At 44.6% G+C, this 14,576-nt stretch overlaps 1 long non-coding RNA gene across 1 annotated transcript in view; it reads left to right on the top strand.

The window, feature by feature from the left end:
- Positions 1 to 8,173, top strand: part of LOC138565989 (uncharacterized) — a 499,289-nt gene extending 491,116 nt beyond the window's left edge. Inside the window, exons 3-4 of the long non-coding RNA XR_011301760.1 lie at positions 1,159 to 1,199; positions 8,018 to 8,173. This is a non-coding gene — a long non-coding RNA (uncharacterized lncRNA). The remainder of the gene's footprint in view (positions 1 to 1,158; positions 1,200 to 8,017) is intronic.
- Positions 8,174 to 14,576: the final 6,403 nt, after the last annotated feature.

Here is a 14,576-nt window from a genome sequence, read left to right as displayed (position 1 = left end):
ATCTGCCATGTATTACTCCTCCTTCAAAGGACGCACAAACCGTTACGCCTACATGAGACTTTCATGCAGGTAAATTCCCATGTATCTGCCAGTGTTTGCCATCCCTGAAAGCAGGTGGATTCCAAAGCAGATCCATTGCAGGGCTCTTTCTTGTAAGCTCTGGTGCAGCAGAATAAAAGAAAAGAAATGAGGAGTAAAATGCTTACGCCAGTCTTAACTCTCACTTTACTGCCCCGGGACATATTTGCAACTTATGTAGGCAGAAGAGGAGTCATTAGCGGAAATATCTTTCCTCCTCCACTTTCCCGCTCTGCCTGCAAAACCGCTACATTTTTCAGCGGCGTGAGATTTTCACGATCGCATAAGACTCATGGATTCCTATGGAAACCACCTGCATTTAACACTGTCTAAAAGCAGGCGGAGTCTAAAAGAATCCATTGCAAATGCAGTCTACAAGCCGTATTTGCAGGCAGTATTTGCATTTCTAGCTTAAAACCCAGTAGAGGAATGGCCTTGGGCTTGCTTCCAGCAGCGAGAGCATGTCTAGCCACAGAATGGAAAACCCCCCAGACTCCAGATAAAAAGGAATGGTTAAGCGTTGCGAAGAACCTCTATGTGATGCAACAGATAACAGCGGGATTACACGACCGGGCGAGCCCAGCAGTGGAGTTAGAGTGGGGAGGGTTTGTCGATAAATATCTGAGGTCGGGGAAAGAGCAGGGGGGGAGGGAATAGAGAGAATGAAAGTAGGGCCATGGAGCGCTACGTACCAAGAACTAGCCAACGGGTCCGGCTGGGCAACAGTAAGGTAACAGGGGAATAGAGGACCCCAGAGGGGAAAGTGAACGCCTATGGTTAACAGCTTAAACGCGTTTTAAGGGACTAGCGGTTTGAAAAAGGGGGTTTGTCAGAGGTTGGGGTACCAGGAGGAGGGGAGTTATGGGGAGAGGGTGGTGGCGGGTGGGGGGGCAGTTTATTGAGGATACATAGGAGAATGAGGGCAAGGGTTCCATTGGGGTTTGTAAAGCTGTTCAAATGTATGCCTCATAAAGTCATGTTGTTAACTGTTATAACATTTTCAATAAAGACGAATTTGAAGGAATAAAAGCCAGGAGACAGCCGATTTTTGCATTTTTATTTTACTCTTTACCGTTACAGTGCGTTTTGGTGCAAATTGCTTGAAGGGGACCGACCAGCAGGTAAGTGCTAATGTTTGCAGTTGCTTACATGTAATTTGCACCTACTAAAAATGCACCCCTCTGTGATGTTCTGCTTGAAGTCCATGTCCCAGTCTAGTGGCTGGCTGCCACGGCAGGTGTATGCCCGTACAGACACCTGAGCAGAGACGCTCTACCTGGCAGGCCTCCCCCAGATCTCTAACCCACCTTCAGAGTTCTACCAGACCTCTAGCCCAGGAAACAGGACTATCTACTCACCCTAAGAATAATGCACTTGACCCAGGGATTGGAGACCGATATTATACTTGTATCGAGGGAAAGAAATCTGGCAAAACGTTTTTTGCAAGAAACCGCTGTGATCTTGGGCAATCATCATATGCTTCTTAGTGTTTGTGTTCCAATAATGGCATCACCACCTCATCATTGGTCTCGGTAGGATAGCTCAGGGGCAACGTGCTCGCCTTGGAAGCAAGATGACATGGAGTAGTACAGGTTCGATCCCCGGGTCCGCTCTTAGAAACCTCTGTGTATTAAGCGTGTTATAAATAACATATCATATCATTAGCAACAGGCCTCATGCCAGTGTGTGAATCATGGACGACCCTTGCATTCCTCCCCACTTGCCGTTGGCTTAAGTTTATTTGGAACTTAGCTGGCAACCTGTCAGGTGGTTTCCTTCTGCAGAGTAGTAGTGCAGAAAAAAAGAAAGACATCGCCAGTGGGTGCGGAACATTACGTGCAGCCTTGTGGCTTAAGCAACCACTCTGGGGTCACATGTTTAAACCCCCAGAGTGATGAACGCGATTTGCGCCTTGCTTTACCGCTCCAGGAGCTTTCACTTCTGTTTGGAGGTGGAGTGCATCTCTTCGCCAAAGAGCACATGATTTAAGGCATGTAATCTCTATGCCTGTGAGACTCAGCCGTAGAATAGAAAATGGCTCATAATCAATTGAAAACAGCATACTGGCCGTGGGCCATTAAGACTTCACAGTTAATATCCGCGGTAGATTTGACAGGTTGCAAAGTAAGCATTCTGGAAAATATCGTGGGGAAAAATGTGCTCTCCATCCAGAAGTGTAACTGGCACATTGAGTACTGCCTACAACAATTCACACAGTCTAAGAAGAGCAGGCGTCACTAATGCGACGAACCGGAAATGCATCAAGGATGTTAAAATGTTAGTAAGCGTTGCCATTGCACCAATGAGTTCTGCCCTTGTTGGGCAGCGCTAGGATTTTGGGGCCCCTTCTGTTCTCTTGGATCTGATTACAGATCCAATTGACCTGGTTGGCTATTAAATGCGATTGACTGTTTAAATAGCATGAAATAAAACCTTCTGCATGAAATGTGAGAGTTGAATTGGTCATCTCTGCTTATTGGCACAAGCCACTGCACTACCCAGTAGTCATCTCTACAAGATCACATTCAGTTCAGCCCCACCGAGCAATGCATTATGGGTATGCAAATTAGCTGAAAGGAATGAGGTATGCTTCAGAAAATTGGGTTTGTCTTGTAGGGCAGCACCATTGTATTCATAGCTTTATCAACTTAAGACAAGCAGCTGTCAAAACTGCAGACAACCACATACATGTTTCACCCGTGTTACAGATCATCCTAAGTGATATAGTGCACTGGTTATCCCACTTGGATGGCACGCTGGCATGTTTGGCTTAGCTGGAATGCCCTGTTCTACTGATAGATCATATCAGTGTCAAACAGAAACTGGTTGTCACAGTGTTGTTTTATACCAAGAAGTGTGTAGCCGGTGGAGCCATGTCATCTGTCCTACAATGTTGTATCTGTCCATCTCTATTTTTTTATGAGCTTGTGTTGTGAATATGATCCTTGGATGACTTTTAGGCTGTCCAATGTTATCATTGTTATCCAAAAGGGTCAACAGGGTCATACCTTATTTAAGCTATAAAAAAGCCCTTTATTTGCAAGTTTTTGTAATTGTCTGATCACTTAATCTCACTAAGCAATCAGCCTGAAAAATGTCTTTTTCTATTTTAGACTGACCATCCATTTAGAGGCAATACTGGAAATGTGACCAAAAACCTGATTCGTTTTCTAAATACAATTGTCCAACTGAATTTCCTGTCCCAAGCTTGGACATCTACGGACATGGTGGGCTGCAGGCTCAGTCCAGAGGGATATGGAACCTGATCTGCCTAAAACATACCGGCCTTCGGTAGGTTTGCACATGACATGACCGCCACTGCCTCATGCCTCTCTGAGAGCAGCAGAGCAGTGCTTCTTTGCCTTGCCTGCCTGCATACAGTTTACAGTGCCCCCTTTCAATCTTTTCGTTTGGGCAACTACTGATGCTCATGGCTCTTTGTGAAGGAACCGGAAATCAGAAACACAAACCCAGGCAGATAAGGCTCCCTAGCGATGAATGCTTAAACTGTCCTGTGTTTCCAAGAGCTTCCTTCTTCCTATGCGTGACAAAGTGATCTGAAGATCATGAAAGCTTGAAAATGAATCACTTTGGTAGCCTAATAAGGTATCACCATGTTATCTTTTTTGGATAAACCCTTTTATATTACCCTTAGCTTACACGGAGAAAGTAACCTGAAAAGAAATATGTACTGTGGAATCAATGAATTACACTGGTACAGAGGAAATCCATGTCACAGATTACATATCAAGTCAGTCACATGGGTAATAGTAATTGACTCAGTTGCAGAACATAGCTCCAACTGTGTTTAACAAAAACACAAATTGAAGTAACATATGAAGAGGTGAACAGAACATTAGTGTCTAGATTCTCCAAAATGGGCGCAAATTAATGCAGAGAATGTGCTTCTTTCATTTGCGCTCTTTGCCGAAATGCTCAGAAAGGTGACCTGAGCATAGCGGTTTCAGCCCCTATTGGCCCCGACCCCTCTTGTTGTGGGGAGGTAACCTACCTTGAAACCTAACCTACTAACTAACAAAAGACAGACACTGGTTTTACATTTTGGAAGCAACAGGTCACAATTTATCGGAGCATACAACACAGGGAGCAGTCCCAGCCCGAAAGCATCATGGTCCACCACCATACATTCAAAGTGGCCCACAAGCAGGGCAAAGTTTTACTGCTGAATGTTCTCGGCGTCCCCTTGCTGCCCATGGCTTCCGCAAGGCACCGGACATATGCCCCAGCTTTGTACTGCACGGAGTACTTCCTCCTCGGGCCACTGAATCTTGCAGGTGAGGAATCTCAAGTGTCCCTAAGGGACTCAGTGCCCTTCGACCGATTTTGGCTCAAGTGCGGCCATCGGGAAACCTGCCCACGGTTCAAGCCGCGGCGTACCCTCCTCTGCGTCTAGGACTGCCCTGTGACAGAAATGGAACAATTAATACATGATACAGGAATCAAGAGCAAGCACCCTTTAACCACTTACACCTCGTAATCTGCTGAAAATAAGTGAAACATTATACATCCTTTATACAACCACATCTGATAAAGTTACACAAACTGATAAGAAAACATTATTTAACCACTTACACCACGAATCCGCTGCAAACAGAAACCGTTTGTCATACCTTTACATTGCTACTAACCTCCCCGGTATTAGCTGATTTACCAGTCTCAGTCTGCTGAAACAAATCCCATGTCTCCAAAGCATTATACCCCCCAAGGTAGAGACTGCTAACTGGTCAAGAAGGGTGATGGGGGGTGGGTATTCTAGCGGGGGAGGGACTGGAAAGAGACCGGGCTCCAGTCCCTCCCCCCTTATAAAGAGTCCCGCTGGAAGCTCGTGCCCTGGGGACTGCCCCCCCTCCTGCAGGAGGGGTGGAGAGACCAGGTAGAGGGGTGGGGCGGCCAGAGGGGCATCCTGCTATGTGGGATGTCCCTCTAGCACCCCCTACGGCGGCTTGGACAACCCCTTTTCATCAGCAGCTGTACAATAGTACAAAGATGTGCTGTCCAGCCCCCTTGCAAACATTAGTGCACTCCCAACACTAATGGATGACAGGCTTCTAGCAACTACATGGTTGCTGGGAGTGCATTTCACCGAGACAGGCGGCTCAAGGGTCTGCCTCGGTGAAAGGCCTGAGAAAAAAAAAAAGCATTGCCATCCCAGTTTTAACCCCCGGCTGGCACACTTAAAAAAATCATGACCGGGTACGAAATTACTTAATCATGATTTGTGCCTCCCTTTGCAATTGTTTGAAAGAGGGAAAGGGGAAGACCCTCATTACAGGGCATTTAAAAGTGTGTCCAGTTCTGAATTCGGGGTGCGATTATAAATGCCCTGAAATGGCCCCTTATTTGTAAAAATGTGCAAAGAAGGGAAACAGCGCATCTCAAAGAATGCATCTAAAATGTACTCAGTAGATGTCCTTTCTCTAATGGGCTTCTCATTTTTTTAGTATTTGTGCTTGTTTATTATTTGTATCGTACATCAAACCCCGAGGCATCTCGGCGCTTGAGAAACTTATAGGCAATGTACAATGATGCAGGCATAATTCAAGCAATAAGGCTAACGATGAAGGACCCTGGTTACAGATGGGTCAGTGCTTGAGAAAGGAGGCATAGAGTCAATTACAAGTATGAAGAGCGCAAGATGAAGTAATTCTTAAATACAATTCTTAAATACACAATGGTGAGTATGCAAGGTAGCGGTCTACTGAAGAAACAACTTGCTGCTCAGTCAATTTTTTATATTGGCTTTGAAGGTGAGGAACGAGGGTTCCTGTCTGAAAGGGATGGTAATGGAATTCCATCGTTTGGCAGCCTGAACTGGGAAGCTGGCTCCTCCAGCTGTTTTCACTTTGTATCTTGGTACAATCAGGTTATGTGGGTGGGCTGATCTGGTAGTATGAATGGGAAGGTGTTTGCAAAACTTGTCAGCCAGATATTTTGGGGCAGAATTAGTTAGACATGTGTGGGTGATGGCTAGGGTGCGTAACGTGATTCTATCATGGATGGGTAGCCAGTTGACATTCTGTCTGTGAAGGGAGATGCGGCAGGATCTAAGGAGGCTGAGTGCTGCTCTGAGAGAGTTATTCTGAAGTATTTGGAGTTTGCTTAGGTTTTGTTCAGAGGAACCCAGAAAAAGGGTGTTAAAGTAATCAAGGTTGGAGAGCGCAAGTGCTCTGGCCAGCGTTAGGCAGCTACTTGTTGACAGTTAGGCTTTACAACTGTAGATCAATTTGTTGGTGTAGGCAGTGGAGGATATTAGGCTGTTTACCTGTTTTTTGAGGGAAGAGTTAAGTCAAGGTAGAGCCCTGTGTTTTTATCTCTCTGGAAACCCTAATAGTGTTGCCATCAATGACGAAGGAGGAGTAGTTGGTGTCGAGTTTGTTCAGGAGTGCCTGAGTTCCCACGATCATCAACTCTGTTTTATCGTAATTGAGACAAAGACCATTGGTCACCATCCAGGCCTGAATTTCGAGGTAGATAGTGTTTAGAAGTTTGGAATCCTGGTCATAGCAGCCAGTCACGGCGATGAGGGCTTGGGTGTCATCTGCATAGTTGCTGTAGATGACACCCAAGTGGTCCAGACGGTCGAAGAGTAGCTTCGTAAATATATTGTACAGTGTGGGCGACACACAAGAGCCCTGGGGACGCCACATAGAATTAGTGTGGGGTCAGCTGAGGCTGATGGGGAGAAGACTCTGGTAGTCCTGTTAGATAAGAACGATTTGATCCAGTCAGAAGCATTCGTGGAAAAAGCTTCCGCTGTGATCAAATGTTTGGTAAGGGCCTGATGGTCGACAAGATTTAAGACTGCGGAAAGGTCTAGGAGTAGGAGGATTGAAATACCCTTGTCCTTTGCCTCGTCCATTTGGATCTTTAGGTCTAGAAGGGCAGTCTCAGTTCCATGTCTGGGTATGAAACATGATTGTCTGAGACCAAGGAGGTCATTATCCTCAAGGTGCTTCTGTATTTACATATCGTGCATATGAGAAGATGCGCTTGCACCACAAATTTGTTGGATATAATCTAGCCTTGGGTGTACAGAAATTCACGAAGCAGTGTATCTGCAAGGTAAGATCAGACAATGATCAACAATTAGTAATACTCAGATCACAGCAGAAATGTGTAAAGGTTGTTCTAAGAGAGTGTTCCATTGTCCCACAGAGGCAAAGGACACTAATAAGATCAAGTCATGAAGACAAACAAATTATAGTTGCATACAGAAAAAGGAAGAAAACTAGGCAATATGACCTTTGAAAGACTCTCTCTGGTTCAATGGCAATAGGTACAACTTAAAGATAATGACATTTATATCTGCACGTCCTTAGATAACATGTCCCATGAATAGTTACTTGGACTAATGATAAAGGCCACTATTAAAATAATCATCAATGGTGTCAAGATGAGTGTATTGAGCTCAGCATGCACTCAACACGAACCACAAGGTGGACGCGCCATGAGCAGTAGTTGATGACCTAGGGGAAGACCACTTATGAAGTGTACACTCATGACCTTTTTCATTAATATATTAACATGGACAGGTTTGTTTCTGCTGAACGAATATTGCATCAACAAAAAGAATCATTGATTCACATGAACAATCTTGTCATTTCCGTTGATTATAATTGGTTTATGATTTTTTAAATTATTTTATTTTATTGTTTAAAGCGCAGACCTTGCTTGAGAGCAGCGGAATGCTGTACAGAGTGTGGGTAGCCGGCATTTAGGCTGGCACCTTTTAACACTAGTGCAAAATTGCGAGGTCTGTGCATCGGTATGATGATATAGGAATTGCCAATAATGTTCTGAACCAATGCCTAAAAGTATTTTTTTCCTTTTTCTATTTTTTCAACTTTATTGTTTGTTACAAAAAATATTTCACTGTATGTATGCACAAAATAATATTTTCTTTCTATTTTTTGACTAGACACACCATAATGGAACCAAAGCAGCATTATTACTTTTCCCTGAAGAAGCTTGTTATGAGCGAAACACATGTTGCCATGCCGCACAAGGAAACATTAAGTGCATGATGCAAAAAACAACACTGTAACATGGTTAAATAAAACCAGAGACAACTAGAGCTCAAACTGTCTTTTCAAGATTTTTGTAAGTCATTCTTTCTCGGGTATTATCTTCTGATTAATGCTCATTTGAGAACTAAATAAGTGTAGCCAGCGCGAGAGGCCCAGCGGTATATCCCTAAGGCAAGGAACTGAAAAATTCCGCAATTAGCAACACAGATTTGTTTGACAGTTTTGTTTGTAGAAGAGCCGCGCGATTATTGAACAATGCGCTTTTGCAGCGCCTTGCCTGCTAAGGTATATACGTCGGGACAGAGATTCTGATGTTCTGAGTTAAGTTTCCACCAAAAAAGAGGCTACCAAAAATCTGCCGATCTAAAGTCACACAGACTGTCATTGGCAGAGCAATGGTTAGACAAATCCACAGGGAAGAGCCATGTCTTGTTTATGGTAATGCATAGGGCATCACACAGATTTGATGTCATTTGTTGTGCAAATAGAGAGAAACTAATTTACTGTTACGACCCCCATTGGGGATTGGATGAACTATCACCAGTGGGTTAATTCCACCATTGATAATTCCTCCATTCTTTGCTGAAAATGCCTCCTGCCATTTGCTAGAGGTATGTCCACCAACATTGTTTTAAAAGCCCTAATATAGCGGCTTAGGGAAGATCATAGTAATACAATGTTTGCCAATATTAACCCCTAACGCTATACTCGCAATCAGGCCCCTAGTCTTTTTCAGGCATGTGAGAAAAGGGAATGTGTTTTCTCAATGTGTCGCGGAGGGGTACAGTGGACCTAATAACTAAGGTCCAAACTATACCCACGGTGAACTAATTTAGATTCTAGCATGGAATGGCATGCAACAATCGCTTAATAGTAAACCTTTTGACATAAATATAGCAGGACTTTTCAATTTTACTTTATTGGTTTGACCCCTCCATTCTCTTACCATCTACTACCAACAACATATAGAATTGTACATGGGTGACTATCAACTATGGCGATATATTCCACTGAGGGTTTCACAGTTGCGTCAGACGATAGTGAAGCTTGAGTGGTCTATAATGTGACGCTGAACCCCGTGGTGGAATATTTCCCCTCCGTTTAAAGTCACCCATGTACAATTCAATATTGTATTCAGTAAAAAAACTTTGTTAAAGGGACGTTATGGTTAAGTTGAGCTACCAAAAACCCATGAAATTCAGTGAAAAAACTTTGTTAAAGGGACGTTATGGTTCAAAGTAAAACCAAAAAACCCCTGAAATTCGGCAGTTATGGTAGCATAAGCAACCATAACTCGCGCCACCGTGCACTGCTAACACTAACATCCAGGACATCAAAGATGACATCACAAACGTCATTGATGACATCACTGATGACATCACATGTGCATGTACTTTTCATGGAATTTGTGTACTAGGGATTTTTATTATAATGTTGCGAGAAAAGTGTCAAGAATATTGCAATAAATATCATACCGTTATTAGTGCTTTGAACGATGCATTGATATAAATAGCATTGTATTATGGGATTCTATCTAGTATACTGAGCTACTTATGGAGAAACATAGCATTGTGTGCAGAGTGCAAGATGAAGGTATAATATTTGTAATGTTAATATGTTGAATAATGAAATGATAATTGTCCTGAAATGTTCGAGAATTCACAAAATGGGGGTGTTCTGAGGACGTTATTCATATTGTGTGATTGCTTAGCTGTATGCAATGAGAGAATGGCAGAGAGAGTAAAGTGGACGCCGTCCGCGGACCAATATGCCCTTACGCAGTACTAGCGGCTACAAACAACATACCAACCAATAGGGTGGTCTAATGGCTCGTTGTTGGAGAAACCTTCCGATTATCAGAGCGACCATTTAGTGCTTTTATCATAAACCAACAGCCTATCTACCGCAAAGGAACAACGCGTGGCTCAAAATAAACTTTTGCTGATCCACAGCAGAGACAATAGCAAATCGCTGAATATTCACTAAACATTTCATATGAAATAAATGCACTTTACCAAATGTACAATCCTGCTGTTTACTTTTAAACCACAGTTTCATATTCCGAATTGTGGCGCACTGAGTTGTAAGCTGATCTAACACCCTCTGTACCGCAAATGAACATCGCGTGCCTCAACATGAACTTTTGCGGATCGACAACAAAGACAAATGCAAATTGCTGAATATTCTCTAAACATTTGATGTCAAATAAATGTACTTTACAAAATTTACAATCTTGCTGTTTGCTTTTAAATCACTGTTTTATATTCCGAATTGTGGCGCGCTGTGTTGTGACATAATATGTGTTGTCTTCCGGCTTCTGTGTAAAGTCACTTAGGACTGCAGAGAACTGGGCACGTTTGATGACGCACCCTGTAACGTCACGGAGAAAGGCGGGGAATATGAATGCTTTGATAATAACAGGCTTAGGGGCAGGAGATATGATTTAGTGTCGCAAAAGCAAGTCAGCCAGGTCAATAGCGCCAGTCATAGGATTATCACATAATGTCAGCGCACACCAGCCAGATTTATCGTTTCTTTACTGGACAAAAAGTCGGTTGACGCCCATAGGAAATTGTACTATTAGCGGACAAAAGAAGTGGTCTTAAAACACTTTCACCCTGACAACGAACAATACAAACAACGTTCTCAGAACGCCCCCATTTTGTGTAATTGCAACCATTTCGGGACACTGCGAGTGTTCTTAGAACACATTCAACTAGACAGATTACAATACGGACAGCGTCCTCAGGACACACCCAGTTTGTGTATTTACGAACAATTAAGTACACCGCAAGTGTTCATAGCTCATTTTTACCTTCCTTGCGAACAAAAATGACACATACTCCGTCTTCTAAACACCCCACCATTTAGTTTATTTACAAAATGTCAGAACAGCCGTGTTTTTTTATGTGCTAGACAAAAACGTCTAGCACATAAAAAAAAAACATTGAACCTATCTCACACTCCCCCACCCTCCCCAAACACTCTTACACACCAACACACGGCACTAAATACAATTTTTTATCCACGTTTCACCGCGCTGTATGCGGTCGACGGCAAATGCAAGATGGCGGGCGCCACAGAAAATCTGACACGCTCCACGCTCCTCGCCGTCCAATCAGCGAACACGTCGCATGTCCGCGGACATGACGCAAGGCCATGGGCCAATCGGGGTGCTGTCCACGGAGCGAACATGGAAGTCCGTCCGCGAAGCGAACACAGATATCACTAATTTTTTTGCCTTATGTTTTGGTCATTTTATAAAAAACTACTGGACGGATTTACACCAAATTTGCAAAAGCACGCTTTCAGGACCAAGCCCCCACTCCTGCCGCAAATTTGGTGTAAATCCATTCAGCGGTTTGGCCTGTGGCCGTGCGCAAAGTTTTTTCCCATTATGTCTATAGGAAAAAACACAGGTTTTGGCACCCCCCCTATAACTTTTCTCCCCCAGGACGAATCCTCACCAAACTTTGCAAAGTTTGGTGAGGATTCGTCCAGAGGGGGCGAAGTTATAAGCCACCCAAAAAATGCTCTTCCTATGGAAACACCAACTTAACCATAACTACATGGACGCTATCGCGTCCATCTAATATGGGTGCCCATCAGCTCATTCACCTTTTTGGCAGAAAGGCAGGGTCCTTTACTTATAAGCCATGCCTCATTTCCTGTTTCAGAGAGACACGTGGGCAGACAAGAGGTATCAAAGGGAGAAGCATGAAGAGGGACTTGCCGAGCGCTTGTACCAGAGACAGTGACGGAAGGCACCTTGTGGGCTGGTGGTGTCAGTCAAACATGGCGTTCATATTTCACTGTGGTGATGCCATACTAGGGAGTTGTGGCTTTTTTTAACGTTGAATAGTGGTTGAATGGGTTCAGTGGAAACCGTATAAAACACTGCCCTTTCTACACAGTCTATTCTTGACTAGGCCACACTTGGCTCAGGCTTTGCAGTCCCATAATTAACATCTGGAGTTTCATTTCAGGTACAATGCAGCGAGATACCCAGCCAAGAACGAGTGTGCTCATCCTTTTTGCATAGACTCGCATAATAGCCTGGCACTTAAGGGGTTCACACTTCTAGGATTGCCCAAGTACACCCTTGTGCCCCTCACGCATCCAACATTACATTGTGCACTAACTGCCCGTGCTCCAAATCTGCCCTGGAAACTCAACCCAATTATGACAACACTTGAGGATCATTCGCCTCTCTTTTGCAGAAGTATGTTCCAAATGACATGACTGACACCCACCCAGGCTATTACAAAACATTATTCCCCTGATGATTCCCTCCCTTTGTAGCATCCATTTCACGCTTTCCAGTCCTCTTGGTATGGTATTGTTTATTTAGAAAGCACCTACACTCTTCTCTTCCTCGTTCTCATTTTCTTTCATCCAGTCGACTAAGGTCTGTATTGCCTGGGTGGCCTCACAATACGCCACTCCACCGACAAGCCTAGGCACTCTAAAACTGCTGCAGTGGTGATTTGGGGCAATATAAAAGACTAGTACATTACACAACACAACGTAAGCAGACTGAAGTGGCAGGGGCTGTTCTTCCTGGATAGGGGTAGAGTTGTTCTTGTTTATGTTTATTGATTTGTACCGCGCACCAGGTACCCAAAGGCGTAAGGGCGCAAAGACATGCAAACACAGGACACACAGATGTTAAATCAACAGAGGTCGCATGCAGACGAACTGAGAAAGGTGGGCTGTGGGCAGGACTAACAGAATAGCAGGGTCTTTAATTTCATCTTGTATGCAACAAAGCCCCCCTGTCTGCCAAAGACCAGCCACAGTGTGGTTGTGTAAGGAACACAGAGATCTGCCTAGGAGGGGAGCCCCCACAGCTTGACTTGTTTTGGTTTGTCAGTTTCCGAGTCAGTGTGTGGAAGACTTTTCCATAAGCCCTGGTGAGGATCCAGCGCGCGCGGGCATCCCACGAGCAGCGAACAAAAGCCCTTTCTCAGGCCAACAGATGGAACTGCTCACAGCTCGCAAAGTCCCGGAATATTTACCTTACAACTTGTATGAAAAAAAGCAGCGGAGCTGCAGGGGAGGCCTAGCATGGCGACGCTTCACTGATCGGCCATATGGAGAGAATAATGTACAGCGGCGATCCCAAAACCACAGCTATGAGCTTAGTCGGCTGCCAAAGAAACAACCCAGCAGCAACACACACCAGGGTTACTCGGGCAAGGCCGTCCATCCGTGGGAGGCGAGCTGCTGCGGCAAACGAGGGATAGGAGCACAAGAGTGTCATCCTCTCTCTGGGAACAAATCACTGTTTCCAGGCCTCCCACATACCATGGCAAGACCTTCTGCGAATGTCAGTCCAGGAAAACTTCTGGGAATTCGTATCAAGTTGGGGTAACGGTTTGTATTCATGTGATGACTGGAGTGTACTTAATTTCTTGCTAGGTGAGTGTTATGCACAGTAAGACGAACGCCTTCAACTCTTCCCATAGCCAGTGCAGTCCGCAGCCCCGCGCCTTTCCTTCGGACTTGGACTAAGTCGATTTGCATATATCACTGGACCATCAATCCATGAGTCCATGTACTAACACCCTAGGTAGAATGAGATCCCTTTTGAAAGTCTCAGCATGTGGCCATCAATTTAGACCACCTCCGTGCCAAAGGGCATACGGATCTGGCCGAATGTATTCGCTCACCCACACCAACAAACGTGGCATGAGTTCACCCTCTAGCTTGAAGCCATGTCATGTGCACAGGAGAGCACCGACGCACTGGTACATGAGCCCACAGCGGCATCCCCAGCACATGTAATGCACGTGGGTCCATACACCAAATACACCAAAGCTGTACCGATCCCATGATGTCCTGTCTCCTTTCTGTTCTGTCCCTGTCTGGTTGTAATGCGCCATGATGCCTGCGGGCTGCGGCGCTATAGAAATAAATAAATAAAATAAAAATAATAATAATATGCTGTCATTGCCAGAATTCCCCTGCCCTTAGTTGTGATACTGCTCCATTGCTCATAAGCTCTCCAGCCTTGGGGCATGGATGGAGGTGTGTTATGTGGTGCGGTGTCATGAGTGTGGCATGTACTTGGAGAGTGCTCAAGCAGGTATGTTCATGTGTGTGTCAGTGAATTGGTGAGGGTGCTGGGCACCCTGGTTGTGGGGTGCATGGAAGTATGGAATGTTGTAATTATGTGACTGTGCTGAACTTTTTCCATGCCTGGCTCTGGCTTCTATTGGATTTGGTATATTGTGGTTGTGGCCCTTCTCTGGGTAAGTCTGGTTATCCAGAGTTGGGTGCAATGTGACCGCTTTGCCACATTTGCCAGTTACCTCTCCATATCCTCCCTGTCACGTATGCCTAATTCCGAATTGTCTGAACAGCCACATTCTCACCTGACTGACATACTGACTGATGGTTATGCCAAGACCTTAATGTTTAGAGCGCCAATATGGTGTTGAAAAGATC

This window comes from Ambystoma mexicanum, chromosome 2p, assembly GCF_040938575.1.
Source record: "Ambystoma mexicanum isolate Mex_15411 chromosome 2p, UKY_AmexF1_1, whole genome shotgun sequence".
NCBI lineage: Eukaryota > Metazoa > Chordata > Amphibia > Caudata > Ambystomatidae > Ambystoma > Ambystoma mexicanum.
The sequence above is the reverse complement of the archived record's forward strand: the minus strand, read 5'-3'. Positions and strand labels throughout refer to the sequence as shown.